Below are 26,728 nucleotides of genomic sequence, written 5' to 3'. Positions count from 1 at the left end.
ACTCCAGCACCTGTACCAGCCAGAATGTCATTCTGACATCTGCTTCAACAACACCACCTGTGCACCATGTTAGACATCCTCTTTGACATCTGTAAATAGAATAACATTCTGTTTTAACACCTGTGCACTTCCTTTAATAATAGTTGTCCTCCAACTATATACTATCTCACAACTTCCACAACAGCTTCCATATCAGCACTTCTCCCCTTTTTTATTCAAAATTGACCAAAGGTGACCAATCAGACAAAATAAATGTCTATTAGCCTAGCAGAGAAAGTTAGATCAGATGTTATAACATTCAACATGTTAAACATAATATTCAGGAAGTACAAACCATCATTATCCACAACTGTAATAGCTGAGATAATGAACAAATCCAAGGAACTCTTTAAGAGCCCTAAAAATTACAAAACAGGCATCAATGAGGACTGCCACACATTACAAAAAAACTCCATATAGCAACAGCAGAACATCACCCAAAACAATAGACACAACAGCTTCACTGTCTTCACAGCACACCTCATACAGTCTTCAGTCTTCCACACACAGGAGGGGAATATGTAGCGGGGTATTCGTTACCATTAGACATATTGACTAAATCTAAGGTAAACCATACAAGTCGAGTCGCCACCGCACTTCTATTTATCCAAAGGAATGGTTAGAAAGCGAACAAAAACCTTAAAGTTTTATTGAATCAAAAACTAGTAAAAATGTCAGAGATCGGGGTAAGGGGGTGGGTTATGCAATCGTAAGGTTTTAAGCACCCAAAACATCCTAGGTACTCCTAGGGAGCCCTTTTCATACTTGTTGTAAGGTTGGTGTTTTGTGAAAATTTATTTGTACAAACATGATTGAAGAGAACAAAAGAGAATATACAAGTTTATTTACATTTTTGTGTTTGGATGGATAAACCCATTGCCTACATACCATCTTTAAAAGATTAGGATCAAAACCTCGTAGTTCGGGGTAAAAATCTCAAAATGAGTTGGTGAATTGATTGGTCCAAAAGCCTTAAGGTCTTTTGTTATCCAAGGGAGAAAACTCAACCTAAAACCACAAATCCACCATGTGAAGATAGCTTCAACATGCTAGTGAGGGGTTAACCCTATAATAAGCATGGAAGACTCATTGTCCATCACTAAGGATATAGGTGAGTATTACATCTACCTCAAGGATAACTCAAACCTAATAGTTAAAGGTTATGGAAAATTTGATTAAGAAAGTGGCCATTGAAACCACAAAAAGACATTTGAATGGGTTGTATTTACCAATGAAAAGTATGTACAAAACATGGTCAAAGTTGACTTAGAAGTTTAATTCAGAATAAGTGTTATGAAAAGAAAGTTTGAAAATCAAAAGCATAGGGCTTAGGTTTCTAATGTTGAAAACAAGTGTTAAATGTTTTCACAAAAGTTTTGGCTTGGGTTAGAGTGGAGAGAAGAAGAAGAATGGCTAAGGTCCTAGGCATACAAGAGATAAGGGACAAGAAGCAAAACCACAAATGGAGTTCCTCTCTTGAGATCATATTGATGATCCAAGTAGCTCCCATCCTTTGGAATAAGCAAACACATAAGCATAAACTCAAGCAATCAACAATCAAATGAACTCTTGGAAGATCCCTCTCTCTTAGGAGCTCAAGGCAATGGTTCCTCAATTTGGCTCAATGTTGGAATCCCTGGCACAAAAACACACACATCAAGAGGTTCTATTAACAAATCAAAGATTGGACAAGAGGGAGTTTAAAATATAGTCCTTTCAATGTTCATCTTCAAACTTTAAGCATTCTCAAGGCATGAGGCCTAGTTGCTCTTTGACATTTAAGCACTCTAAAGGCATGAGGCCTAGTTGCTCTTCAAACTCCACTAGCTTGGGTAGAGTCCTAAAGTCTAAGTCCATTTTGTCTAATTCTTTGCATTTGGTTCACAACAATCAGACAAACACAAACGCAGAAGATATATACACAATTATGTGCTTAAGTGAGCAAAAGGCAAATGGCATTAACATAAACATGTGCTCTAATGAGCAAAAGGAAAAGCAAATGGATAATATGTACAAGAATGATAAATTGCATAAAGTAAAGAGCAAAAAGTAAGTGTTAATGGTTAATAGTTAACGTTAGTAGTTAGTGTGCCATAAGGCAAATTTAGCGCTATGTTAAGCAATCGTAATTGGACTTATGTAGAAGTCACAAGTCACTGAGGCCGGTCAATAATAATGTAGGCAACGACACAAGTTAGAAGTCTTGATTAGTGAACCAAGTTCCAACAACTTGCCATGCCAAAAGAAAAAGAGAATTGATCTTGTATTGGTTTAAGCCTTTTGCATGATTTAGGAAACAACTTATCCTTAATGCAAAGCCATTCACTTGATCAATTGATCAAGATGAATTAGATTTGAATCAAGGAAGATTAAGTCTCCCCAATCAATGCTAACTTATCAACCTTCAACTCATTGATCAAAAAGAAAAGAAGAAGAAGAAGAAGAAGAAGAAGATGGATAATGAAAAGAAATAAGTGCATTAAATGAAATAGCATGTACCAATCAATAAGTGTTGACCAATGACATTGAGGATCATGGTCAAACAATCAAAAACAGAAGTGAGATGAAGATTGGAAGTCAAGAAATGAACAAAATATTTTTGGCATTTTTAACATTTGAAAATAAACTTGAATTAAAATATTAAAGAAAGGTCAAACTTCAAAATCACCTCAAATTAACCTTAAAAGGTCCAAGTAATTTATCCTAAGTTCAACAAGGTCAAACAAAGTTTGACAAAAAATTTCATCATTTTTAAAAGTCACAAACTATTTTTAATCAATTAAAAATGAATAAAAATAACCTAACAGAACTAAAATCTCAAATAAATATCAAATCAATTAATAAATTGATGAGAATATTTTTCATAGATCCATCATCATTCAAATAGGTTAGGAAAATATTTTTGTATTTTTTGAATATCAAAAACTATTTAAAATGAATTAAAAATAACCATAAAAGAGAAAATTCACAAAAAATATCAAATGACAAGATAAAAAAAATTAAAAATCATTTTTAGAAACTAGAATTTAAATGGAGAAGAATGCAATTGGTCCAATATTTTTTGGAATTAAAATGAAGAAGTTATGAATTTTTGAAATTAAAGGAAATAAAAGAAATAAAATAAAAAATTAGAAAAAAGAGGAAAAACCAGGAGCGTCTGATCAAGCCTTATTAATTGACGTGGCTGATCAAACGCTCCACATGTGCGCGCTCATGGTGGTCTCCAGTCAAACGCGTCACACAAGGCATTATTAAAAGTCATAAGATCCAAAGGCTGGGATACAAACTAGAGATCAGATCCAAGGGCTCACAATTGATCTAGCAAAGAGACGGTGGTGTACACCACCGTCTTCTCTGGCGAGCTCCGGTGAGACTCAAAAATTGCAGAGACGTAAATGTCCACCAAAATGGGCGATCTAGGTACCGTTCGAAAGAGGAAGTGATGTACATCACTCCTGTACCACTCACTTCCACTCTAGATTCCTATAAATGGAGAAATCAGAGATGGAAGCATGATGGTGTTCATCATGAACTTGCTTGATTTCAAAAATTAAACACACGGCAATGATGCCTCTACAGAGAGGACTTCAGACAACACAATATCCAGTTCAATAGGTCAAGGAATAAGGAGTTTCGAAGAAAAAACCAGTTGAAGTAAACCTTTGAATTGTGAAGATCTGAGCTCATTTTCTTGGTTCTTTTGGCAAAACAGAAGATCAATGGATCATATGATGAAGGTCTAGGAACTTTAGATCTAAAGATTCAACCAGATTCAGTTGAATTTTAGATCTGAAAAATTGAAGAAAATATGAACTAGTTCCTTTAGGTGTGGCTGGGTTTTGATTTCTGCAGCATTTCAGATTGATTCAGGGTCATCTTGGAAGTGAGCAATGCCTTCTATTTATAGATGGAGCTGATGCAAAGCAAGGTGAATTTCGTGTGCATGAAAATTGAAGGCCTCCATGCATGGGCCTGTACAGGCGCATGGAGGGCCTAAAAGCCAATGCAAATGGATGCTGAAATGATTTTGGAGAAGGTTTGGACATGTGGTTTGCACTCCAATTGCTTGCATATGAAGTTTCACCATGAAATGCATAATTGGTCATAAAACTTCATCTCTTCGAAAATGCCACTTGGAAAATTGAAACATAGGCATGTGGGTAATGGTTGGAAAGGTCTTGACATAAGGAACAAATGTTATGTTGGACCAAAACTCATTTGAAGTGTGGAAATTTATGAAAACAGGCCATGAAGTTCATAGTACAAAACATGCCTTTGAGAATTTTGTCAAAATGAACCAACTACAAGCCCTTCTATTTTAATGATGAAAGCCCCAAATTGAAAAACCTTCAACAGAAAAGTTGTAGATCCTCTCAATACAATCAAAATGGACTTATATTTTGCATCATTTGGATTTTTGATGAAGGAGTTATGGGCACTTGAAGTTGGACTTTTTTGCCTTTTAATGCATTTGGTCCAAAGTGACCTATAATGTTTTGCAATATCACATGTATTTACTTTGAGATTTTGAAATTTTGTTCAACATAACATTTGAAGTAGACATCTTAAAATTTCCAATTAATTTGATCCCACCTCAAAATTATAAAAAATTAATGAGTTATGTCCTTGGGAAATTGACCCAAAATTAGGGTTTCAGTCAAAATGACCTATAATGTCTTGGAATGGGAGATGACTCTCCAAGCTTCAAATCAATTTTTTATAAACATGAAAGTTGTTCATATTGTCCTTAAGAACATTTTTTCTTTTGGGATCATCTCCATTTGACCAACACATAAAAAGTTAGGTCTCAGTGCACTTCAAAATAGTCAGATGAATTGACTGATCAACTTCTCAAGTCCACAACTCCTATCTTGATGAATTGATGACTGAGGACACTCAAATAAGTTCAAATATGCATGAAATTATGAATTAGAGGACTTACCTTGATTGTATTTGACCATGGACTGAGGTTGATTCACTAGCAAGGCATTGTAGGTGATCAGATGAATTAGGGTTTCCTTGAGGAACAAACATCAAACCCTTTGATTTTCTTTGATCAAAATGATGAGTTGAGATACTTAGGAGGCATATTTGATGGATGAGAGCTTTGGGAACCATTACCATGTTTGCTTTCATCTTCTCTTGACCATATCTTTGCACAAAGAATCTCCTAGAAGCTTTTGACCTTGTGATTGCTTAAGCTACAAACAAAAGATGTTAGTGACATATTTTTGTGCTTTTGGTTAGTAAATAAAATGAGAAAAGAAATAATATACAATTCAAGCATACTTGGTGATCTCAAACCACTCACAAGAGGTCCCACCCAAAGGCAAAGGGAACCAAGATGCTCATGATCCTTGAGGCTTTGCAAATGCAATGTTATGATGCCATGAGGGATCTTAGGGCCAAAATTGGGGTCTTACAGATGCCCTTATTTAAGGTCATTCTAGCCGGAGAAGTGAAGGTTAAAATCTTCGTCTCGACGAGGTAGAATGGGCTTAAATAATATCAGAGAGATGAATTTTGGTCCCTAAGAGACCTCATGATGCAAATGTATGTATGCAAAAGGTAATACTCTGTGGAGATATGTGTCCACAAAGAAAGAAAAGAAATCAAGAGAAACTGATAATCCATATGAGTAATTCACTCCATGGGACCGAGACTTTGGGACTCTCATGGGGATAAGAAAAGGAATAAGATGTGTGAGCAGGTCATGACTCAAAGCTTGGGGAGCAGAAATCAATGGAAAGACCCGAGCTGACTCAAAGGCGTATGCATTGGGGAATATGCCAATACAACAAAAGTTATTCATAACGGATACTTCGGATAAAAATCCGGGCTCAGGCTGGGAGAATCCACTAAGGGACTTCGTTGGGGAAGACCAGAACAAAAACTCCTCTAAGGAAGCAACAGGATGAGGTATTACCGGTTACTGGGTAATAAGCTCAAAGAGACATGTGATCTGAACACCGGTATAAGGGTGAGAGATACAACATGTTCTGGGAGAATGAATATCTAAGACCGGTATAAGGGTGAGAGATATCAAACATCCGAAATCATCTGAGAAAGGCCTAAAAAGGTATACTTCAGCTCAGGAAAATCTGAATCCGCAAGGGACAAAAAGTCATAATAGGGAGCAGGGAGGAAGGAACACCAGGGATACCGGTTACTGGGCATATAATAGGTGACCAACCAAAGCGTGAATTGGGGAATATTCCCACGATACTCATCATCCAAAAGAGGGCTAAAAGCAAACTCGATTATAGAATGGACATTCGATTCCAAAAAGGGATACGAATCTTACTCGACTGGGGAAGAACAAAAGGCTTCGACCGAAGAGTGCATGAGATATATTATCTATTACCGTCAGAACGTAGAAAATATACTCGCATGGAAGATTATCCACAACTGGTTACTGGGTTAATAAAGGATAAATCGACCGACAAAGAAAGGCATCGGGATACCGAAACTAGGTATATAATGATGACCAATCCAGGGGAGAAACAACCGTCACCAACAACCAAGGGTAGACGAGAGATGACTTACTGGGGATGAATTGCTTGATCAGAGCAATTATCCAAAGGATGAGGGAATATCAGCACCGAATATTGGATAATAATAACCGTCAAGGAGGGGATTACATCTACCGGATACTGGGTAGAAAACCACGGAGAAGTAACCGTCATCGGTTAGGATGAGCAAAAGGTTAACTCTGCAAGGGGATAAAAATAGGGTTTACAACTACCAGTATGAGGGTAGAGAACCACAAAAAAAGGACTTATAACCATCGGTATTAGGGTAGAAGGACACAGACTCCGTCGGGGATAAGATGAATAATTACTGGTTATTGAGCAATCATTCATTTACACCACATGGGAGTGCAAGAAGCAGCCAAAAGAGGCCAATGCTAAAACAAACTTGTCCCTATGAGGATATAACTCAATGAGGAACTTCATCCCAATATATGTGTTGGGAGGAAATAGAAGCAACCATCATCCACGAGGGTATAACTCAGTGTGGAATATGGAAGAAAAGATGAACACTTTCTGCTTATGGGGCTGACCCTATATGGAAAGATCAACCACCAACATCTGCTTGGGGAACATAACACCCTCAAACAAGGGATAACAAACAAAGATATATGTCAAACAAATGCGACATGAATGTTATCAATATGCGCATATGTATGGTTTATGTATGATGAATGCTGACAAACAGACATATCTAACACAAACAAGTATAAATATCTGGTACTACATCTCAAGAGAGAAAGTCAGGACCACAAAGATCTCCGCAGGGGAATGAGCCTCAGTCCCTCCAACCGGGGCAAGGATCATCATACAAATGAAATCCGTCATGGAAGCACTCTACTGGGGAAATTATCAGGGGGGGATCAGGGAACTCCGTGGGGAACAACCACCAAATCAGAAGTTTCCAAGGGTCATCAAACATTGTCCCAAATAACGAGATCACATCTACCGAGGAGGAAGAATCACTAATCTGCTGAAGGAAGACGGGATGAATAATCTTACCCAACACTCTGCTCGAGAGAAAAAGCTACAAGAGGCTCCTGAGGAAGAGGACATGAGCATTCCAGGTGTAGCACCTCAAATTTGCACCCCCCCCATTCATGCATACATTTCATTTTTAGGACATTTATCATTACATATTGCATTGCATCTTATCAACAAGAACTGGCATCAAGAGAATTCATCTGTGCAAAGAGAGCAAGTTTTTTTTCTTGAGATAAAGGCCACATGATTATTTTGAAGAGCTTATATGAATCAAGGTTCATTTTGAAGCAACTTTGCCAAGTGCTAGAGGCTCAAAGTCATCAGTGCATTACCAAGTCATCTGGGGCCCATAAAAGTCAACTGAAAGTCAACTAAGGGCTCTGAGGTGGAGAAATGGTTTGAGACACTTCATTCATGTCCAAAAGAGGTTTATTCATCATGTCAAACATCTATCTTGAAGGTTTTGAAGCCAGATCAAAAGTTTCCAAAAATGGAAAGTGACCTGTAATTTCAAGTTTCCAAAAATGGCAAGTTTTTGGACCACTTTCAACTTGACTTTCCAACATCAAAGAAGCTTCAAATAAAATTTTGGTCAACATGAAAGTTAAATATCTTTCTCTCCCATTTCCAAAAAGTCGAAGATCATGAGCATCTGATGAATGGTTGAGGAGTTATGAGCAAATGATCACCAAGTGTGCATGAAACTTCAAAGTGCCATAACTTTTGGTTCAAAACTCCAATTTGAGTCCCTCTTTTTGCATTATGCTCCTTATGATTCATATTTTCCAAATCCATCATTGAATTGCATGAAATAATGTCACATGATCATTTGGCCATGCATGTGCTTTTTGGAGGGAAAATGAAGAATTTGAATTTGGTTGATCATATGAGTTTAATTCCAATCCTATCATGTTCATAAGCTCATTTTAAGTGTAATTGGACCATGCATGCTACTGTTCACATGGGATTGGGCCATGCATAAGGTGAATTTTGCAATTTGGTCATACACCTCATTTTGCATTAAACTTTCATTAGCCATTGCAAATTATCATTAGCAAAGTAATTAGCATGTGGTATAAAGGCTTAATCATAACAGAATTGTTCATTCTAACAAGTTCTAGATCTAGATTCTTCTTTTCCCTCCATTTTTGCTCTCATCTCAAACTTGAAAATTCTTCACACAACACCTGAATTTTCTTGAATAATCGTGTTCCTTGAGTGTCATTTGGTAGGGATCAAGCATTGATTTGAAGAATTCCATCAAGAATCAAGCAAGTTGAGCTCATGGACATGAACATGGAGATTTGAAGTTCATCTAGATCCAAGCCAATTCAAGAGCCAATTCGTGTACAGAGCTTCACCACAAGGTTCATAGAAGAGATCTGGACATTCTTGGAGCTTGAACACAAGGAATCAACTCACTGGTCTTCAAGAGGTTGGAAATTCGATCACCTTAATTCTTCATTTTATTGCCATAATTGTGTAGTGCTTTGAACACTGAGAATTCTGATGTAAATTTCGTTGAATTTGGTGAAGAATTGCATGAGTTATGATGAATTGAAGTTTTAATGTTCATAGATGTTTTCATTCGATCCAATTAATCCATGAAGAATTAGGACTAATAAATGTTGGATTCATGATCTACATGCAATGGCTTTTCGATCCATATATAGCATGCTCATTTCTGGAATTTTTGTTGAATTTGCTCCGCCGGTTCCTATGAAGAAGACGGTGGAAACCACCGTGTTCCACCGTCTGTGAACAGTACATCCACCGTCTGGTTTTTTGTACTTAGGGCTAACTGTAGCGCACCCTGAACCTTGTATCCCCATTCGATTCCCAACGAATGCATGTTAATTTCCACATTATTTCCTTCATTAAACCAAAACGACTGCGTTTCATCTCCAAACGCGCTCTAAACTCGTACACGGTTCGATCCTTGGCAATTGGCAAATTGTGATTTATTTTCCTGAGCGCCTCTATTTTCTGCATACAGGGTTCGAGTCCTTCATGTAGCATCTTTCCAATTTCATTTTCAATTAACATTTTCCAATTGATTCAACATTATTTCATTTTTTGTTCATTAATTCAAAAAATCATAACAAATAGAATATTGATCCAAATTGAATGAAATTTTTTCCTACATGTTCATCTTGATGTCTATTATTTTGTGGCATTTATTTCATAATTTTTGCATTGCTGGAAATTTGAAATATGCTTGATTGTTTGAATGTGATGCAAAATGTGACATGTTGTACCAATTCTTTCGTGAAATGCTCAATAATTGTCCAATTGCCATGAAATTTAATATGCTGATTCCCAACATGTTACATAATTTGTGAGATTTTGTTTGGCATTTTTAGCATTTTCCATCTCTATTTTAGGCACATGGATGTATGGTGTGACAATGTGTGTCACACAATTTGATGTTGATCTTGTTCATTTTCATTGACATGTCAATTGATCTTTTCTGATTCCAATCTTTTGCATGATGCTTGTGTTTAACATGTTGTATGCACATAAAAGATTTCATGATTGTTTGATTCATTTCTGTTTTAATATGGAATTTTCATTCTTGATGACCAATTGTGTGCTTTGTAATTGCCTTTGCCTTAGCATGATCATTAGATGGATTGGCCTTAGGATTTGAGTCTGGTCCTTTTTAGGACATGTTCTTACTTGAACAAATATGCTTCATGTTGGATATTGGCTGCTGTTTTGACTTTTTGCTTTACCTTTAACCCTAGTCTTGGTACTAGTGGTTTGTACTCATCTTTTGAGCTTTGTATTTCAGGTTCAAGTTATTAGCTCTAGTGGTTGATGCAATCTTATGACTTGAGATGCACATTTGCTTTGTCCACTAACCTTTGTTGTATTGTAGGTCCCTTGGTGATGAACTCACTTGAGTTGTTGACTTGCCTTGTGTGCATATTGGTTGTAACATTGTTGATTGACTGTTTGGTTTGTCTGAATGTGAATATTGACTTGTTTGACTTTCTTACAGGTACATTAGTCACTTTAGCTCATTGCTTGAGCTTTGCTTTGCTTGTGGTTGGCATACCACCTAGGTAATCATCCTCTAACTCCATGTAGTCTGGAAGCCCTGTCGTTTTCTTTTGGCAGGCATTTGGCTGAAGTCCTCCTTAAGAGGCAATGACTGTGTTTGTTTACTCATTGTGCCATGTTACTTAAGTCCTCCTAAGTGAAGAGGCAATTGGCAGATAGAAGGGACTAGCAGTCAGTCCCCTGCTAATCATTTGAGTCATTCATTATGCTCGCACTACGTGCTGAGGCTCTTGAACCTAACCCAAGATCCGTGTGTATAGAGTCCGTCAAGTGGAGTAGGGTCCCTCATTCTGAATCCCCATGTTTTCATTGATTGAAGCTCACCCAGGCCCGGGTTAAGAGCTATGAGGTTCAACCTTCATCACCTTTCATCTGCTCACCCTGACGGTCAATGTCAGTGGTTAAGAGCCTCAGATACCCTTCCAGTTGGCTTGTTTGTCGAGGTTGATATGACCCCTTGACTAAAGCCCGACTTGTTTGTCGAGGTTGATATGACCCCTTGACTAAAGCCTTACGCTTGATGTTTGAGCCCCTTGTTGGTGTGTTTACTTCATGCTGTATGTGTTTGTGTGGTGTGATTGTATCCCCATAGGTTTGCTAGACTTCGCATAGTCTCTCGTTTGCATGTCAGTTAAGGTAGCACGGTTCCTTCGTCTAGGACTTCCTTTCTTGCGTAAGCTTTCCTAAAACACAAACAAACATTATCTTCCCTTAAGGACACGTTAACTCCTTCTACTACAGGTGACTAAGTCTCCAAAGGTCGAGCATCCGGTAGATTGCGTAGTGACGTTGTTCACCTAAAAAACACAAAACAAACAGAAATAGTTTAGCCGAACTACGGCAACTCTGATTCTCATGTCCAGATGAGATATGTAGGCATGAGATGTGATGTCTTATCGAGTTTGACTGACGACTAACTTTATCCTTGCTGGTTTTCTCCCTTGTTGCGATTCTTTTCTCTCGCCCTCATTGCGATCGAGACCTTCCTTTTCTCTTGCCCTAGTTGCAATCGAGACCCCTTTTCATGTTTGTTTGTTCGGAGTCTGATGTAAGTCCAGCTATTGGCATTCAGTTTCCCGTTTGTTTGTTGTTTGTTCGGAGTCTGACATAAGTCCATTTATTGGCAGTCTGTTTCCTGTTTGCGTTTGTTTGTTCGAAGTTGGATGTAAGCCCATTAATTGGCCTTCCGTTTCCTGTTGTGCGTTTTGTTTGACGTCTCAGCGTCTCTTTTCAGCGTTTTGTTTCGGCGTGCGTTAGCCGAGCTACGAGTGCTCTGATTCTTACTCTGGTTAGAGAAGATACGTATGCATAGGATGCGAGGTCCTAGCGAGCACGTTTCCCATTTCCCCGAACTACATCGACTCTGATGTTTGTTTCTAACAAACTACGTAGGCCCAGGATGCGACATCCTGTCGAGTCCGCTTTCTCCGTCTTCCTTCATCTGTGTTTTCCAGTGCGTGCAGTTTTTGAGCAGTTATTTAGCAACCTTATTCTATTCTTTTGAGCATGCATCCCGTCGAGTACGACGGACGTGAGGGGTGCTAATACCTTCCCCTTGCGTAACCGACTCCCGATCCTAACAATCTCTAGTCGTAAGACCATTCCTTTCCCTTTTTCAGGTTTAGTTCGAGCGTTTCCTTTCCCTCCTTTGGGATAAATAACGCACGGTGGCGGCTCTATGTCTTTTCCCGCCGGTTCTTTTTCGCGAATGCGACAGCTGGCGACTCTGCTGGGGAATTGATATTTTAGAGAAGTTGACCTCTTGCTGGTCCATCTTCCCTAAGCGAGTCAATCCTAGCGCTTTTTAGGATAGTTGTGGTTGCTTTTACTGCTTTATTTATGGCATTTATGATTATTATGCTATGATTGTGCACATTTGCATATATGTTTGCATGCATCATATTATCATTGTGTTGGATCCTGTACAGGTTGTTCCTCTGATTTGGGGTGGGTGTTCTGAGTGGGGCTAAAACCTAGGTCCGAGTATACACCTAGGATTAGCGTGGTCTCATGTTTCTTCACATGTTGTCATGACATGATGGGGAGGCGTGACATACCACAGCTGGACGAGGTTCATTGGAGAAAGCCCTTCCGGGTGGAGTTATTCCGCTTTGGTTGGGTTGCCTCTTTTGAGCTGTTGACTTCGGTGACTATTCTTTCCTGGATCTTTGGTTTAGATGATCTTATGAGAGCTACAACGGCACACCCGTTGAGTACCTTGCCCGATTGTCGAGACCATTATCCGCCTTAGGATGACCTTGTTAGAATTCACCTGTGAGGGGAGGGTTTGATCCTTACAGATACAGTTTCTGCCGGTGATCCTGTGATGGTGACTTTGTTTCAGTCGGATTCATGGATATTTATTTCTGAGACGCCGGAGGTCTGTCCGTGGTATTTATCAGCGACTTCCATTTATTTCGGATCCCCGGGTTGAATCCAAAGGTACTTGTTCAGAGGATCTTGTTGTCATCCGTTCAGTGGATGTTCCTGTGATGATGGTGATGTATCCTCCGGTTCCGTTTATTTCGGAACCTCATGAGTTGGATTTGTGGTTACTCGGGCCCTCAGATGGCTGCGATCAGTTCAGAGACAGGAATCCAGTACAGTGGGTGTTCAGATGACTTGGAAGATGGCACAGTGACTTGCATTCATGCATTTGCATCATTCCCATTTTGCATTCATCCGCATCTAACTCATGTCTATCCATACTCAGGGTACATTCTCGATTGAGAATCTGGTTGAGAGACATCCTGATGTCAGAATGTTATTGTCAAATTATTATCTGTCTCGATGAAGCCAGAATCAAAAGACAGAGTGTTCTTCATACGGATAGACATTGCATTCATGCGTGAGTCATAATAACCTGTCTTCTGTTTTGCAGGTGTCAGTTTCTAACCTGTTTGGTTGACAGAAGAATCACTGCTCGCGCCCACCGAATCATTCCTCCGCTCAGATACCCTACCAAACGTAACAAACCCAGACTGATGGATCCATCCAACGCTGACATTCTCGAATTGAAAGAGATGATGAGGGAGTTGATTAACGTCATGCAAGGGTTCGCCCTGGGGCAGAAAGCGATCGCCGAAAAGGTGGATAAGGTCGAGGCTTTAGCCAGGGCAAAAGGAAAACAGGCGGTGAAAGAGGACAGATTTGGGGTTGGCTATCAGCCGGGCCAAGACTCATCTGGGCAAAACAGAGGACGTCGTCAACCGTTCACGTTCACCAGTGCCGAAATGCTAGATCCAGGTCACGCCTGTGCGGTGGGTGAAGAGATTGACGGTGACCGCAAGCTTGATTCGTGGATAAAATCGTGCGTACCATGGAACTGGAAGGCCTCAAAGATCATCATTGTCACTCATCATGAAGAGTAATATTTCTGTTTTTCAATTCTGTTTGCATGAAAGCCATACGTTTTGCCCGAAACGTAATGGTCCATTGTAAGGGCCACCTCATGTGTTTCATTTTGCAACATTTTGCATCATTAATAAATGGATGTTTTGTATTAAAAGCGGTGTTCCCTGTTTTTCATTTATTTTTGCAGTTTTAAAAAAATCAAAATGGCAATGTTTGTTTTCATTTTCCTTCCCTTCGATCTGTCTCGTTCCGACCTCAAAAGCAATGCATGAATCAATATTCATGTAGATGCAGTCATTCTCCTGATCTCATTGATAACAATTTTGTTACACCCTGTATGACTTCGACAATCCGATCTATCATGCCGAAGAAGAAGGCGAAGAAGATTGTGAACTGCCGGAAGAATTAGCCAGTTTGTTGAAACAAGAGGAGAAGGTGATTCAGCCGCACGAGGAGCGAGTTGAGATTGTCAATTCAGGCACCGAGAAGGTCAGGAAGGAAGTAATGGTTGGGGCCGCCTTGGAGGCGAGTGTCAAGAGTGGAGGTGATGCCATTCGGTCTCAAGAGCCGGTGCCACGTATCAAAGGGCTATGGTGACTTTGTTTCATAATATGATTCATCATGAAATTGAATGTTATATTGATGACATGATAGCAAAGTCCCAGACAGAAGAGGGGCATCTGGCAGATCTGGCCAAGTTGTTTGACCGGTTGAGACAATTCAAACTGAGGTTGAATTCGAATAAGTGCACTTTTAGAGTGCGGTCCGGTAAGTTGGTGGGGTTTATTGTAAGCGAAAGAGGAATCGAGGTTGATCCTGCTAAAAAAAAAAGCAATACAAGAAATGCCTGAACCGAGAACAGAAAAAGAGGTTCGTGGTTTCTTAGGTAGATTGAACTACATTTCATGGTTCATATCTCATCTAACAGCCACGTGTGAATCCATGTTCAAGCTGTTAAGAAGAGATCAAACGGTCAGGTGGAATGATGATTGCCAAGTGGCATTCGGAAAAAATAAAAGAATATTTGCAGGAACCTCCGATTCTGATGCCTCCCTGTGGAGGGACGACCATTAGCCATGTACTTGACAGTCCTCGAGGGGTCTATGGGGTGTGTACTGGGGCAGCATGACGAGTCTGGTCGAAAAGAGCATGCAATTTACCTTAGCAAAAAAGTTTACCGACTGTGAAACAATATATTCATTGCTCGAGAAAACTTGTTGTACTTTGGCATAGGCTGCTCGCCGACGGAGACAGTATATACTGATTCATGCCACTTTGTGGATTTCCAGGATGGATCCGATCAAGTACATGTTTGAAAAACCAGCATTGACCGGACGGGTTGCGAAATGGCAAATGATTTGGACTGAATACGATAGTCAGTATACCTCTCAGGAAGCAATCAAGGGGAGTGTATTGTTTGATTACCTCGCCTAGCAACCCATTCAGGATTATCAACCAATGAAGTTTGAATTCCCTGATGAGGACATCGAGGTTCTCAAATCGAAAGATTATGAGGAACCGATCCTGAAGGAGGGGCCTGACCCTGAATCCGAACGGATTTTGATGTTTGATGGGGCCGTTAACGTGAATGGTGTAGTTGGTACCGTTTTGGTTACGCCGAAAGGATCCCACATTCCTTTTGTTGCCCGGATAACATTTGAATGCACCAACAATGGTGGCTGAGTATGAAGCTTGTATCCTGGGTATCGATTTTCGGTGCGTACGTCTACTGGGGCAACGCCGTTCTCGCTCGTGTATGGGATAGAAGTGGTATTACCTATTGAGGTCCAGATCCCATCGTGGAGAGTCCTGATGGATGAAAGTTGGAAAAGGATGAGTGGGTAAGGACTCGGTATGAAAAGTTGATCCTGATCGAGGGAAAAAGGCTGGCAGTTATTTGTCGTGGGCAGTTGTACCCAGTGAACGAAACGTGCTTTTGACCGCGAGGTGCAACCTCGTAGGTATCATGTGGAAGATACGGGGTTGAAAAGGATCCTTCCTCCTCAGAACGATCTTTGGGGCAAGTGGACACCCAATTTTGAATGCCCATTCGTGGTCAAAAAGGTTTTCTCTAGCGGAACCTTGTTGCTGACAACCATGGATGGTGAAGATTTTCCATCCCCTGTGAATGCGGACGCAGTTAAAAAATACTTCGTGTAAGAGACCCGCTGGACGAAAAGAATAAAATAGTCCAGGCAAAAAAGGGCATCCCGGCGAACCAAGAAAAAAAAATGAAAAAGGTTCGGGCAAAAATTAGGGATAAGAAAGAACTGTACACCCGGCAAGTCAAAAACCCCACAAGGGCGGCTTGGGCAAAAAAGGGTATCCCGGTGGACTGAAAACCCGAAAGGGCGGTCCAGGAAAAAGAGGGATTGAAACGAACAACTGCGTCCAGCATGATCGTTTGTGTTTTGGTTAAGACACCTGGATAACCCCGGCAGAGATTGGTCGGAAGCGCCTTGTTCGGAAGGCAGAAAGTGCGGAGAGTCTTGAGGACATATGGGGTGTAACCGAGTTGGAACTCGATGAGATCACGGTTTCACATTGCCATTAGGATAGATTTTTCCTTTTGTGCGCAATTACCTCTTTTCAGGGATTGCTTCCTGTGTTTTGCTCAGTCACGAGCCTCCTTTTTCAGTCAATAAAATGCATGTTCAGTCAAATAATTTTGTTTTTGTTTTCATTACCGCTTTGATTGTAAAAACATTTGTTTCTTTTGATAAAGAATCTTTGCATTTTGAGACATAGGGGTCCCTTCCAATGCATGTTCATAAGATTGAAAACTTGAAATCTTATTCGGAAGTTTGATTGACCTAGGTGTTGAAATGTTGGCACGCCTGGGGCACATTTTTATCTAACGATCTCTTTTGCAGGTGCTGTTAGATATTTCACTCACTTGCAGGTTGTGATGTGAAGCGTTTTGACAAGAGATCCCCGCAGAGTCCAATCAGGGACGAGGGATAGAATAACGGTGAAAGGACGGCGAAAGAATGACGACGATCCTAGAGGGTAATCAAGAAGACTCTTCAAAGTCTGAAGAATAGAGAGTTGGCCCGGATCTGAGGAGATCGTTTGTCTCGAAGTGGAAAAAAGCCGAGAATGCAAGGCGATGAATCAGAAGAGACCAGATGAGTCTGGGAGCTCTCAAAAGTGGAAAGCCAACACTGTGGTGGGATGGTGAACACCAGTGTTCGACGAGTCGACGGGCGGTCCGTGTCAAGTAGGTCGTATCTCCCCAGCGGGTTCGAGGTCGTTATCTCCCCAGCGGATTCGAGATCAGTGTTTCCTCAGCAGCCAAGTCTGGAGTCTGCTGTAATCCCCAGCAACGGCGCCAGGGTTGAGAATGTAATCCCCAGCAAGTCTGAGGTTGTTGTTTTCCCTAGCAAGGTCAAGATAGTTATCTCCCCTAGCAGGGTTGAGAGTGTTTTTCCCCAGCAGGTCTGGAGTTTGCTATAATCCCCAGCAGGGTTGAGTATGTTTGTTCCCTCACCAGCCAGTCCGAAGGTTGCTGTTTCCCCAGCGGAGGTGGGCGTTGTTTGTTTTCCCCCAGCGAAGTCCCCAAGCGGATCGAGTTCAGCGGAGGTCGTCCCCAATGAGGATTATCCGTTCCCCAACAGCAGTGCTATTCCCCAGCATGGTGGAGACTGGAGTGATATTGAGTTCCTCAGCAGAGTTCCTCGAGCTCCCCAATAGAGTCCCCGGAGGGGGATATATTTTTTATGCATTCATCATTTAGAAAAGCATAACATATTGCATCATTAATTGCGTAGCATTTCCATGGTTATGGAGCATTACGCTGTAAAATTCTTGCATCAGCATTGCAAGCATAAGCTAGTCCCCAACCGTGGTTACCATCCGAGAATGGGTTTAGCTGGTCGGTGATGTTATTCTGAGGAGTTTAGCATCGCGACGTTGGGTCATCTGGGTCGATTTTAGAATTGGTTTCCCCAGCATGGTGGAGAGGTTGGTGTTTTCCCAACAAGTGACTCCCTAGTTGAGTGGGTTTCTCTGCCGTCTCGAGAATGACAGATCAGCAAGCATCCCCAGCAGTGCTACTCCCCACAGAGTTGGGCGATCGAATCAGGAATTATATGCTGAGCCAAGTGATCACTTGCTTTCCCAGCAGGAGTTTTCCTCCCCTTGCATCTTGCAGGCTTGAATCAATAATCCCCAGTAGAGGCGGATCATCTGTTCAACATCTGTATGGCACATTTGCAGCAGTTGCTCTTGGTATCATTCAGAACCAGTAATCCCCAGAGAGGTTTATTTCCTCACCCGTCCGTGAAAGGAAAGTTTGACTCCCTAGTGTAGTCCCCGGCAAGCGTCTGCCTCGTTTGGACATGTGTAGGTGTCATCCTTGTGATACCGGTAAGTGTCGTGTTGATCCCCGTGTGGGTCCTTTCTTTTGGTGTCAGTAGACATCATCTTTCGATGTCCGTAGCATCGAGTCTCTTCCCATTCGTCTGTTGACGCCTGGTCGTGGTTTCTCTTCCCAGTCATTGGTAAATGTCTGGTCGTTCTTTTTTGGGTGTCGGTAAACATCATCTTTCGATGTCGGTAAACGTCGAGTTCCTTCCCAGTCATCGGTAAATGTCTGGTCATTCCTTTTTTGGTGTCAGTAAACATCATCGTTCGATGTCGGTAAATGTCGAGTTCCTTCCCAGTCATCGGTAAATGTCTGGTCGTTCTTTTTTTGGTGTCGGTAAACATCATCTTTCGATGTCGGTAAACGTCGAGTTCCTTCCCAGTCATCGGTAAATGTCTGGTCGTTCCTTTTTTGGTGTCGGTAAACATCATCTTTCGATGTCGGCAAACGTCGAGTTCCTTCCCAGTCATCGGTAAATGTCTGGTCGTTCCTTTTTTGGTGTCGGTAAACATCATCTTTCGATATCGGTAAACGTCGATTTCCTTCCCAGTCCTCGGTAAATGTCTGGTCGTTCTTTTCTTGGTGTCGGTAAACATCATCTTTCGATGTCGGTAAACGTCGAGTTCCTTCCCAGTCATCGGTAAATGTCTGCTCGTACTTTTTTTGATGTCGGTAAACATCATCTTTCGATGTCGGTAAACGTCGAGTTCCTTCCCAGTCATCGGTAAATGTCTGGTCGTACATCTTTTGATGTCGGTAAACATCATCTTTCGATGTCGGTAAACGTCGAGTTCCTTCCCAGTCATCGGTAAATGTCTGGTTGTGCTTTTTTGATGTCGGTAAACATCATATTTCGATGTCGGTAAACATCGAGTCCTTCCCATTCATCCTTTGATATCTGGTCGTGGTTTCTCTTTCCCATTCATCCGTTGATGTCTGGTCGTGGTTTCTCTTTCCCATTCGTTCGTTGACGTCTGGTCGTGGTTTCTTTTCCCATTCATCTGTTGATGTCTGGTCGTGGTTCCTTTCTTCGATAAATATCAAAATCCCCAGTGGAAGCCGCCATTGGTGAATAGCCTCGTTTCTTTGATCCATCCCCCGCAGAGTGCAAATTCCAGATTCTTTTGGTATTCAATCCCTATGTACCTTGAAAGTCTGACAGTCGTTGCTCTCATCCGTTCAGGTTCTCAGTTGATTGAATAAGGGAAGTTGTAGCACCTCAAATTTGCACCCCTCATTCATGCATACATTTCATTTTTTAGGACATTTATCATTACATATTGCATTGCATCTTATCAACAAGAACTGGCATCAAGAGAATTCATCTGTGTAAAGAGAGCAAGTTTTTTTTTCTTGAGATAAAGGCCACATGATTATTTTGAAGAGCTTATATGAATCAAGGTTCATTTTGAAGCAACTTTGCCAAGTGCTAGAGGCTCAAAGTCATCAGTGCATTACCAAGTCATCTGGGGCCCATAAAAGTCAACTGAAAGTCAAATGAGGGCTCTGAGGTGGAGAAATGGTTTGAGACACTACATTCATGTCCAAAAGAGGTTTATTCATCATGTCAAACATCTATCTTGAAGCTTTTGAAGCCAGATCAAAAGTTTCCAAAAATGGAAAGTGACCTGTAATTTCAAGTTTCCAAAAATGGCAAGTTTTTAGACCACTTTCAACTTGACTTTCCAACATCAAATATGCTTCAAATGAAATTTTGGTCAACATGAAAGTTGAAGATCTTTCTCTCCCATTTCCAAAAAGTCCAAGATCATGAGTATCTGATGAATGGTTGAGGAGTTATGAGCAAATGATCACCAAGTGTGCATGAAACTTCAAAGTGCCATAACTTTTGGTTCAAAACTCCAATTTGAGTCCCTCTTTTTGCATTATGCTCCTTATGATTCACATTTTCCAAATCCATCATTGTATTGCATGAAATAATGTCACATGATCATTTGGCCATGCATGTGCTTTTTGGAGGGAAAATGAAGAATTTGAATTTGGTTGATCATATGAGTTTAATTCCAATCCTATCATGTTCATAAGCTCATTTTAAGTGTAATTGGACCATGCATGCTACTGTTCACATGGGATTGGGCCATGCATAAGGTGAATTTTGCAATTTGGTCATACACCTCATTTTGCATTAAACTTTCATTAGCCATTGCAAATTATCATTAGCAGAGTAATTAGCATGTGGTATAAAGGCTTAATCATAACAGAATTGTTCATTCTAACAAGTTCTAGATCTAGATTCTTCTTTTCCCTCCATTTTTTGCTCTCATCTCAAACTTGAAAATTCTTCACACAACACCTGAATTTTCTTACATAATCGTGTTCCTTGAGTGTCATTTGGTAGGGATCAAGCATTGATTTGAAGAATTCCATCAGGAATCAAGCAAGTTGAGTTCATGGATATGAACATGGAGATTTGAAGTTCAGCTAGATCCAAGCCAATTCAAGAGCCAATTCGTGTACAGAGCTTCACCACAAGGTTCATAGAAGAGATCTGGACATTCTTGGAGCTTGAACACAAGGAATCAACTCACTGTTCTTCAAGAGGTTGGAAATTCGATCACCTTAATTCTTCATTTTATTGCCATAATTGTGTAGAGCTTTGAACACTGAGAATTCTGATGTAAATTTCATTGAATTTGGTGAAGAATTGCATGAGTTATGATGAATTGAAGTTTTAATGTTCATAGATATTTTCATTCGATCCAATTAATCCATGAAGAATTAGGACTAATAAATGTTGGATTCATGATCTACATGCAATGGCGTTTTGATCCATATATAGCATGCTCATTTCTGGAATTTTTGTTGAATTTGCTCCGCCGGTTCCTATGAAGAAGACGGTGGAAACCACCGTGTTCCACCGTCTGTGAACAGTACATCCACCGTCTGGTTTTTTGTACTTAGGGCTTACTATAGCGCGCCCTGAACCTTGTATCCCCATTCAATTCCCAGCGAATGCATGTTAATTTCCACATTATTTCCTTCATTAAACCAAAACGACTGCGTTTCATCTCCAAACGCGCTCTAAACTCGTACACGGTTCGATCCTTGGCAATTGGCAAATTGTGATTTATTTTCCTGAGCGCCTCTATTTTCTGCATACAGGGTTCGAGTCCTTCATGTAGCATCTTTCCAATTTCATTTTCAATTAACATTTTCCAATTGATTCAACATTATTTCATTTTTTGTTCATTAATTCAAAAAATCATAACAAATATAATATTGATCCAAATTGAATGAAATGTTTTCCTACATGTTCATCTTGATGTCTATTATTTTGTGGCATTTATTTCATAATTTTTGCATTGCTGGAAATTTGAAATATGCTTGATTGTTTGAATATGATGCAAAATGTGACATGTTGTACCAATTCTTTCGTGAAATGCTCAATAATTGTCCAATTGCCATGAAATTTAATATGCTGATTCCCAACATGTTGCATGATTTGTGAGATTTTGTTTGGCATTTTTAGCATTTTCCATCTCTATTTTAGGCACATGGATGTATGGTGTGACAATGTGTGTCACACAATTTGATGTTGATCTTGTTCATTTTCATTGACATGTCAATTGATCTTTTCTGATTCCAATCTTTTGCATGATGCTTGTGTTTAACATGTTGTGTGCACATAAAAAATTTCATGATTGTTTGATTCATTTCTGTTTTAATATGGAATTTTCATTCTTGATGACCAATTGTGTGCTTTGTAATTGCCTTTGCCTTAGCATGATCACTAGATGGATTGGCCTTAGGATTTGAGTCTGATGCCTTTGCCTTTGTAATTGCCTCATTCTGGATCCCCACGTTTTCATTGATTGAAGCTCACCCAGGCCTAGGTTAAGAGCTATGAGGTTCAACCCTCATCACCTTTCATCTGCTCACCCTGACGGTCAATGTCAGTGATTAAGAGCCTTAGATACCCTTCTAGTTAGCTTGTTTGTCGAGGTTGATATGACCCCTTGACTAAAGCCTAGCTTGTTTGTCGAGGTTGATATGACCCCTTGATTAAAGCCTTACCCTTGATGTTTGAGCCCCTTGTTGGTGTGTTTACTTCATGCTGTATGTGTTTGTGTGGTGTGATTGTATCCCCATAGGTTTGCTAGACTTTGCATAGTCTCTCGTTTGCATGTCAATTAAGGTAGCACGGTTCCTTCGTCTAGGATTTCCTTTCATGCGTAAGCTTTCCTAAAACACAAACAAACATTATCTTCCCTTAAGGACACGTTAACTCCTTCTACTACAGGTGACTAAGTCTCCAAAGGTCGAGCATCCGGTAGATTGCGTAGTGACGTTGTTCACCTAAAAAACACAAAACAAACAGAAATAGTTTAGCCGAACTATGGCAACTCTGATTCTCATGTCCAGATGAGATACGTAGGCACGAGATGCGATGTCTTATCGAGTTTGACTGACGACTAACTTTATCCTTGCTGGTTTTCTCCCTTGTTGCGATTCTTTTCTCTCACCCTCATTGCGATCGAGACCTTCCTTTTCTCTTGCCCTAGTTGCAATCGAGACCCCTTTTCGTGTTTGTTTGTTCGGAGTCTGATGTAAGTCCAGCTATTGGCATTCGGTTTCCCGTTTGTTTCTTGTTTGCTCGGAGTCTGACATAAGTCCATTTATTGGCAGTCTGTTTCCTGTTTGCGTTTGTTTGTTCGAAGTTGGATGTAAGCCCATTAATTGGCCTTCCTTTTCCTGTTGTGCGTTTTGTTTGACGTCTCAGCGTCTCTTTTCAGCGTTTTGTTTCGGCGTGCATTAGCCGAGCTACGAGTGCTCTGATTCTTACTCTGGTTAGAGAAGGTACGTATGCATAGGATGCGAGGTCCTAGCGAGCACGTTTCCCATTTCCCCGAACTACGTCGACTCTGATGTTTGTTTCTAACAAACTACGTAGGCGCAGGATGCGACATCCTGCCGAGTCCGCTTTCTCCGTCTTCCTTCATCTGTGTTTTCCAGTGCGTGCAGTTTTTGAGCAGTTATTTAGCAACCTTATTATATTCTTTTGAGCGTGGATCCCGTCGAGTACGACGGACGTGAGGGGTGCTAATACCTTCCCCTTGCGTAATCGACTCCCGATCCTAGCAATCTCTGGTCGTAAGACCATTCCTTTCCCTTTTTCAGGTTTACTTCGAGCGTTTCCTTTCCCTCCTTTGGGATAAATAACGCACGGTGGCGGCTCTGTGTCTTTTCCCACCGGTTGTTTTTCGCGAATGCGACACTAGGGATAGGAATAAATGTCTTACCTTGTCAAGAATCTTACCATATTTGGGAGAGCACTGAAGACATCCTCAGTATCCCCTCATCATTGTGAATGTTCACTTTGTTTAAAAACAAATTATGAAAGATTTAGTTAAAACAATGATATTTTTCAATTAAAACATGCAAAACATTTGTTGAAATGGAAACAAATAAGAGTGCAAATAATTGGATAAAGGCTCAAATTTATTTGATGGAATGATAGTCTGCAAATGGCAAGACTCCATAGATTTTTTTCAAATTTAAAATTGGTGATGTATACTGAAAAAGGGCTACATTGAACATAATGACCATTTCTCCACCAATTGGGAATCCGATGTATTTGGAGCTTTGGTTGATGATGAATGAGCGAGAACCCCTGACGGATGACAGTTGGAGGACAAAGTCTTGTCAAGATGCAGTTACCTGCCAAAATCCCTATTTTTTGCCTAGATTGCCCCAGGGTGTAGTACTCAATCTAGCGGGATACATATATTCATTTTTTTTATATGTCTCTAATTTTTGCCTGGATCGCCCTTTCGGGTTTTCAATCCATCGAGACGCTCATTTTTGCCTAAGCCGCCCTTTCGGGTTTTTAACTTAGCGAGCTATTCTGTTTTTATTCATTCAGGCGAAGTATTTCTTGGTTGCATCTGAATTCACAGGACTAGTGAAATCCCCCCCATCCATAGTTGTAAGTATCAAAGCACCGCCTGAAAAGGCTCTCTTAACAACATATGGAACTTCATAGTTTGGAGTCCACTTGCCCCTGGAATCGGGCGCGAAAGACAAGACTTTCTTGAGCACGAGGTCACCTTCTCAGAACACACGAGGCTTGACGTTCTTATCAAAGGCTTTCTTCATTCTTTGCTGATATAACTGTCCATGGCCCATGGCAGTCAATCTCTTTTCTTCTATCAAATTCAACTGATCATAATGACTCTGAACCCATTCAGCATCAGTCAACTTGACTTCCATCAAGACTCTTATTGACGGAATCTCCACCTCTACTGGGAGCACAGCCTCCATGCCATAAACGAGAGAGAAGGGGGTTGCCCCTGTTGAAGTGCGGACAGATGTACGATATCCATGTAAAGCAAATGGCAGCATCTCATGCCAATCTTTATACGTGACAACCATCTTCTGTATAATTCTCTTAATATTCTTATTAGCAGCTTCAACAACCCCATTCATCTTGGGTCTGTAAGGAGAAGAATTATGATGTGCTATCTTGAACTCGCTACACAGCTCTTTCATCATTTTGTTGTTTAATTTAGATCCATTATCAGTAATGATCTTATCTGGCACACCATATCGGCATATGAGCTGATTCTTGATAAACTTCACAACCACCTGCCTGGTCACATTTGCGTATGATGCCGCTTCAACCCACCTAGTGAAGTAATCAATTGCTACGAGAATAAATCTGTGTCCATTGGACGCTTTCGGCTCTTTCATGCCAATCATGTCGATTCCCCACATGGAGAAGGGCCATGGTGACGAAATCACATTCAGAAGTGTCGGAGGAATATGAATCTTATCCGCATAAATCTGACACTTATGGCATTTCTTCACATATTTGCAACAGTCAGACTCCATTGTCAGCCAATAGTAGCCTGCTCTCAACATCTTTCTAGCCATGGCATGTCCATTGGAATGAGTACCAAATGAACCCTCATGGACCTCAGTCATCAACAGGTCTACTTCGTGTCTATCCACGCATCTGAGCAGCACCATGTCAAAATTTCTCTTATAAAGCACATCGCCATTGAGGTAGAAACTTCCTGATAATCTCCTCAGAGTTTTCTTATCTTTCACAGATGCCCCAGGTGGGTAAATCTGGCTCTGAAGGAAACACTTGATATCAGAATACCACAGCTTATCATCTTTCACTTCCTCAATTGAAAATACATGAGCTGGTCTATCCAAGCGCATCACAATGATATTGGGAACTTCATTCCAAAGTCTGACCACAATCATTGAAGCAAGTGTAACGAGAGCGTCTGCCATCCGATTTCATCTCGAGGAATATGATGGAAGTCAACCTTAGTAAAGAATTTTGAAATCCTCCTCGCATAATCCCTATATGGAATGAGGCCAGGCTGATTCGTTTCCCACTCACCCTTAATCTGATTAACAACGAGGGTCGAATCACCATAAGCATCGAGATGTTTGATCCTAAGATCAATACATTCTTCCAATCCCATAATACAAGCTTCATACTCAGCCATATTATTCGTGCATTTGAAAGTTAACCTTGCTGTAAAAGGAAAATGTGTGCCCTGAGGAGTAATAATCACTGCCCCAATACCATTTCCATATTGATTTACAGCGCCATCAAACACCATGCTCCATCGGGAACCAGGCTCTGGCCCTTCGTCGAGCGTAGGCTCATCGCAATCTTTCATTTTCAAATACAGAATCTCCTCATCTGGGAAGTCATACTGAACGGACTGATAATCCTCAATCGGCTGATGTGCCAAGTGGTCAGCCAAGATACTTCCTTTAATAGCCTTCTGAGCTCGATACTCAATATCATACTCAGATAATAACATCTGCCAACGGGAAATCCTCCCTGTTAAAGCAGGATTCTCGAAGATATACTTGATTGGATCCATTTTGGATATCAACCAAGTCGTATGATTTATCATATACTGACGTAAGCGCTTAGCAGCCCAAGCCAAAGCACAGCATGTTTTCTCAAGCATTGAGTATCGAGACTCACAATCAGTAAACTTCTTACTTAAATAGTAAATAGCATACTCTTTCTTTCCTGATTCGTCCTGCTGACCAAGGACACAACCCATTGAGTCTTCAAGAACAGTCAGATACATGATCAATGGTCTCCCTTCCACAGGCGGAGACAGAATCGGAGGCTCAGACAAATACTCTTTAATACTATCAAAAGCTTTCTGGCAATCCTCGGTCCAATCATGGGACTGATCTTTCCGGAGGAGCTTGAATATCGGTGCACATGTGGCAGTCATGTGGGATATGAATCTGGAAATGTAATTCAAGTGGCCAAGAAAACCTCGGACTTGCTTCTCAGTTTTGGGCGCAGGCATCTCTTGTATCGCTTTGACCTTTGCAGGATCAACCTCGATACCTCTTTCACTAACGACAAAGCCCAATAGCT

General features: G+C 40.7%; 1 pseudogene; it reads right to left on the bottom strand.

Moving 5' to 3' along the window:
* The window catches only part of LOC127105231 (uncharacterized), a 75,194-nt pseudogene extending 48,684 nt beyond the window's left edge, over window positions 1–26,510 (bottom strand).
* Window positions 26,511–26,728: the final 218 nt, after the last annotated feature.

The sequence above is a fragment of the Lathyrus oleraceus genome, chromosome 7 (genome assembly GCF_024323335.1).
Source record: "Lathyrus oleraceus cultivar Zhongwan6 chromosome 7, CAAS_Psat_ZW6_1.0, whole genome shotgun sequence".
Classification (NCBI taxonomy): domain Eukaryota; kingdom Viridiplantae; phylum Streptophyta; class Magnoliopsida; order Fabales; family Fabaceae; genus Lathyrus; species Lathyrus oleraceus.
The sequence above is the reverse complement of the archived record's forward strand: the minus strand, read 5'-3'. Positions and strand labels throughout refer to the sequence as shown.